Source organism: Triticum aestivum, chromosome 2B (assembly GCF_018294505.1).
Source record: "Triticum aestivum cultivar Chinese Spring chromosome 2B, IWGSC CS RefSeq v2.1, whole genome shotgun sequence".
Classification (NCBI taxonomy): domain Eukaryota; kingdom Viridiplantae; phylum Streptophyta; class Magnoliopsida; order Poales; family Poaceae; genus Triticum; species Triticum aestivum.
The window spans coordinates 168,905,920-168,911,919 of record NC_057798.1 but is presented as its reverse complement, the minus strand read 5'-3'; positions in this window follow the sequence as shown (position 1 = coordinate 168,911,919).

Below are 6,000 nucleotides of genomic sequence, written 5' to 3'. Positions count from 1 at the left end.
TGCTGCACCTCCGCCACCCGCGCCTCCTGCTTCTCTCGCTCAGCTCGTTCCGCGGCCGCATTACGTTCGGCCGTGGACACGGCCTCCTTCAGGGTCGCCACCTCGTTCATGGCCCCTGTAGTACCCATGTTATCCCGGTTATTTCCCTTGCAACCAAATCCTTTTCTGTAAGGTACAAATTTAATACGATGTTACTCACCTTCCTTGTCCTCGAGCTGCTTCTTGGCACGGCCGAGCTCGCTCTCAGACCGCTCGAGGTTCTGCTTCAAAGCATCGACCTCCGCAGTCAGTGTGGCAGAGGTCAGCAGCGCAGCCTGCAATCCCATATTGACATATTTTTTAGAACTCCTGCGTATATCTTTGTAAGATCCTCAGTCCGGCTTTTCTTTCCGAACACCGAACCGAGCATCAGGGGCTACTGTCTATGCGGTATTATATTACATGTCTTAAAATTCTTACCTCAAAGCATGTTAGAAGGCTTCTGCAGGCTTCGGTCAGCCCGCTCTCGGCGAGCTGAACCTTCTGAATCACCGCACTCATGACAGTGCGGTGTTCTTCTTTGATGGAAGCGCCGTTGAGCGCCTCCAACAAGTTATCCGGCGCCTCCGGTTGGACGGCGGCCGCCGGTGTCACAGTCTTGCCCTTCTTACGAAGGGGCCGCCTGCCGGACTCCGGAACCACTGCGGGTTCCGGTGCGGAGTCCGGTGCGAAGTCCGGGAGGTTGCCCTGTGGCACCTCCGGAGCCTCCCCCTCCTGGTGGGTCCTCTCCTGGGATCCCACCTCGGCGTCATCAGCGTCACGAGGGGTGGAGGCGGTCGGAAGGGAATCCATATCCGACGGCGCCAAGGACCCGCTCGATGAAGCGGGAAGATCGTCCTTGGCCGGACTACAGGTTGTATGCGGCATTAGAAGGACGCCACGTGGCAAAAAGAGAAATTATAAATCATCCAGGAATTTGGACACTTACGATCTTGCCAGGGGCTTGGCCCTCGATGGCCACTGCTCGTCGCCGTCGTCGGCGTTGGCGGAGCAGTCCGGAAAAAGGGTTCGTCCTTTCTTGGACCCTTCGGTCGCCCCCGTTGGGGAGGCCTTCCTCTTCTTCTCTCCCCCCGTTGGGGAAGAGGCCTCTTTCTCCTCCTCCTCGGGGGAGGAGTCCGCCTCGGAGTCATCCGATGATGAGTCCGATATCACCTGGCGCCGGGAACTCCTTCGGGTTCCCGTGGCCTTCTTCTTGGCCTTCTTCTCCGGCACCACGTAAAGGGCCGGAACCAGCAGCCCCATCAAACGGGTGTCCGATGGGTCTTCGGGAAGGGGAGCCGGACAGTTAACCTGTCTGGATGTCTTCTGCCAGTCCTGTCAAAGGCATTGGGAGTTTTAGATCCCACATAGAGTCAAACTATGAAAGAAATGAGTGTCCCATAAAGGATAACATAGCTTACCTCGTCGGCCGGGCGCTGCGTGCTGAATCCGTGATCTTCAGTTGCGGATGCGGGGGCTTCGCCGCCCTTGAACAACACCCTCCAGGCAGCTTCGTACGTCGTGTCGAAGAGCCCGCTCAAGGTCCGGTGCTGTGCCGGATCAAACTCCCACAAATTGAAAGCCCGTTGCTGGCAGGGGAGAATCCGGCGGATGAGCATGACCTGGATCATGTTGACAAGCTTGAGCTTCTTGTTCACCAGGGTCTGGAGACAGGACTGGAGTCCGGTCAGCTCCTCCGAACTACCCCATAGCACGCACTTCTTTTCCAGGAGGTGAGCTGCATGGGGGTACCAGATCTGAACTTAGGGGCCGCTGCCCATTTAGGGTCGCGTGGCTCGGTGATGTAGGACCACCCCGATTGCCACCCTTTGATGGATTCCACGAAGGCACCCTCAAGCCAAATGACGTTGGGCATTTTGCCCACCATGGCGCCTCTGCACTCCGCTTGGACGCCCTTCACCACCTTCGGCTTGACGTTGAAGGTCTTTAGCCACAAGCCGAAGTGGGGCTGGATGTAGAGGAAGGCCTCGCACACGACGATGAACGCCGAGATGTTGAGGATGAAGTTTGGCGCCAGATCGTGGAAGTCCAGGCCGTAGTAGTACATGAGCCCCAGACGAAGAGGTGAAGTGGGAAGCCCAGTCCGCGGAGGAAGTGGGGAAGGAATACGACCCTCTCATGGGGCCTGGGGGTGGTGATGAGCTGCCCCTCGTCGGGCAGCTGGTGCGCGATGTCGCTGGACAGGTATCCGGTGCCGGGCAGCTTCTCGATGTGCCCCTCCGTAATGGAGGAGGCCATCCACTTGCTTCCTGCTCCGGACATGGCTGGAGAAGGTTGAGGCGAGATGTGCGGACTTGGGCGCTGGAGCTCGAGTGCACGGAGATGGATAAGCAAAGGAGGAAGAAGGCGTAGGTAAAAAAGGTGGATCCTTATCCCCTTATATATGGGCGGACGAAGACTATGCGTCCCCACCGGCCTGGTAAAACTCGCTTATCTCCCATGCGCCACAATCAATGGCGCGGTTGTGTTACCCACGTCTGTATTGATGGGAATCCCGGAATAAGGGGAACACTATCTCTGCTTCAACAAGACGTGCCAAGGAAACCGCTTCGCTAAACGCGCTGAGGTGGTATAATAAAAACGATTCAAGTAAAGGCTTGGTAGTGGTGTGACGTCACGCCACAAAATACGTCAGCAGATTGAACTTGTGTACATATTATTCTCTCTACGGTGGTACGTGGAATTTATTTTACAGAGCTGGACACTATCCTGGTGTTCACAATCTTCTATGAATTATTCGGAGGAGGAACCCGCCTTGCAATGCCGAAGACAATATGCGTGCCGGACTCGTCATCATTGAAGCCTGGTTCAGGGGCTACTGAGGGAGTCCTGGACTAGGGGGTGTCCGGATAGCCGGACATCATCATCGGCCGGACTCCAAGACTATGAAGATACAAGATTGAAGACTTCGTCCCGTGTCCGGATGGGACTTTCCTTGGCGTGGAAGGCAAGCTTGGCAATACGGATATGTAGATCTCCTACCATTGTAACCGACTCTGTGTAACCCTAGCCCTCTCCGGTGTCTATATAAACCGGAGGGTTTTAGTCCGTAGGACGAACAACCATTACAACAATCATACCATAGGCTAGCTTCTAGGGTTTAGCCTCCTTGATCTCGTGGTAGATCCACTCTTGTACTACCCATATCATCAATATCAATCAACCAGGAGTAGGGTTTTACCTCCATCGAGAGGGCCCGAACCTGGGTAAAAACATCGTGTCCCTTGTCTTCTGTTACCATCTGCCTAGACGCACAGTTCGGGACCCCCTACCAGAGATCCGCCGGTTTTGACACCGACACCCGTGTAAATAGTTTTTCTTTTCTTTTCTTTGGGGGTCGAGAAGACCATATTGAAAATGCTTAGTGGCTCTTATATGCATGATCGTTTATTTAACCTAGAGCCCATATTACTTGCCTTCTTTCTTGAGTTGAATGCTTGCAGATTCCAACTTAGTCCAATGCACGTGCACTCTTATTATTATACACACCGTTCGGTCGTGCAAGTGAAAGGCAATAATGATGATATATGATGGACTTATTGGGAAGAGAAAAGCTGGTATGAACTCGACCTCTCTTGTTTTGTAAGTATGCTGATTCGTCGTTCCTGATTCAGCTATTATGAAGTAAACATATTTGCAATGGCATTTAGAGATTATAGTTGCTTGTGCCATGCTTCATTAGCTATGAGTTATAATGGTTTACCTTGCATGCCAACATGCTATTAGAATGATTATGATGTGGTATGATGGGGGTGGTATCCTCCTTTAAATGCATTGAGTGACTCGACTTGGCACATGTTCACGCATGTAGTTGAATCCAATCAACATAGCCTTCATGATATTTATGTTCATGGTGGATTATATCCTACTCATGCTTGTGCTCGGTGTGAATTAATTTTAATGCATGTATACGACTGTTGTCGCTCTCTCAGTTGGTCGCTTCCCAGTCTTTTGCTAGCCTTCACCTGTACTAAGCGGGAATACTGCTTGTGCATCCAAACTCCTTAAACCCCAAAGTTATGCCATATGAGTCCACTATACCTTCCTATATGCGGTATTTACCTGCCGTTCCAAGTAAATTTGTATGTGCCAAACTCTAAACCTTCAAATAAACGTTCTGTTTTGCATGCTCGAATAGCTCATATGTCAACTAGAGCTGCCCTTATCTTCTATGTTAGGCGGGTTATTCTCAAGAGGAGTGGACTCCGCTCCTCACTCACGAGAAAATGGTTGGTATTCGGGATGCCCAGTCCCATGCTTTATGCAAACTAAATCAAATAATTGCAAACAAAACTCCCCTTGGGACCCGTTGAATGTTGGAGGCACTCGTTGTTTCGAGCAAGCCATGGATTGATGCTTGTGGAGGAAGGGGAGCATAAACTTTACCATTCTGTTTGGGAACCGCCTATAATCTGTTTAGCATGGAAGATATTGTCGTCTTTTAGTTGTCATATTGACAATGAAAGTATGCCGCTCAAAATATAATTTATCTCTATTTCAAAACCGAGCTCTGGCACCTCTACAAATCCCTGCTTCCCTCTGCGAAGGGCCTATCTATTTACTTTTATGTTGAGTCATCACCCTTCTTATTAAAAAGCACCCGCTGGAGAGCACACTGTCGTTTGCATTCATTATTATTGGTTTATATTGGGTATGACTTGACTGGATCTCTTTTACCATGAATTACAATGTTTAGTCAGTCCTTGATCTTTAAAGGTGCTCTGCATTTATGTTTTGCAGTCTCAGAAAGGGCTAGCGAGATACCATTTTGTTATATCATGTTATGATTATTTTGAGAAAGTGTTGTCACCCGAGTTTTATTATTATGGCTCGCTAGCTGATTATGCTATTGATATGAGTAATGGTGAGACCTACGTGTTATTGTGAGTATGGTTAGTTCATAATAATTGCTGAAACTTGAATGCTGGCTTTTTATGTTTACAACAACAAGAGCAAACAGAGTTTGTAAAAGTTTTTCTTTTTCTCTTTCAGTTTGTCAACTGAATTGCTTGAGGACAAGCAAAGGTTTAAGCTTGGGGGAGTTGATACGTCTTCAACGTATCTACTTTTCCAAACACTTTTGCCCTTGTTTTGGACTCTAACTTGTATGATTTGAATGGAACTAACCCGGACTGACGCTGTTTTCAGCAGAACTGCCATGGTGTTGTTTTTTGTGCAGAAAATAAAAATTCTCGGAATGTCCTGAAACTCCATGGAACACCTTAGAAAAAATAAAGAAAAATCCACGCAAAAGATGAAGACCAGGGGGCCCACACCCTGCTCACGAGGGTGGGGGGCGCGCCCCCCTACCTCGTGGGCCCCTTGGTGGCCCTCCGATGCCAACTCCAACTCCATATATTGGCTTTCGGGGAGAAAAAAATCAAAGAGAAAGTTTCATCGCGTTTTAAGATATGGAGCTGCCGCCAAGCCCTAATCTCTCTCGGGAGGGCTGATCTGGAGTCCGTTCGGGGCTCCGGAGAGGGGGATTCATCGCCGTCGTCATCATCAACCATCCTTCATCACCAATTTCATGATGCTCGCCGCCGTGCGTGAGTAATTGCATCGTAGGCTTGCTGGACGGTGATGGGTTGGATGAGATTTATCATGTAATCGAGTTAGTTTTGTTAGGGTTTGATCCCTAGTATCCATTATGTTCTGAGATTGATGTTGATATGACTTTGCTATGCTTAATGCTTGTCACTAGGGCCCGAGTGCCATGATTTCAGATCTGAACCTATTATGTTTTCATGAATATATGTGTGTTCTAGATCCTATCTTGCAAGTCTATAGTCACCTACTATGTGTTATGATCCGGCAACTCCGAAGTGACAATAATCGGGACCACTCCCGTTGATGACCGTAGTTTGAGGAGTTCATGTATTCACTATGTGCTAATGCTTTGTTCCGGTTCTCTATTAAAAGGAGGCCTTAATATCCCTTAGTTTCCAATAGGACCCCGCT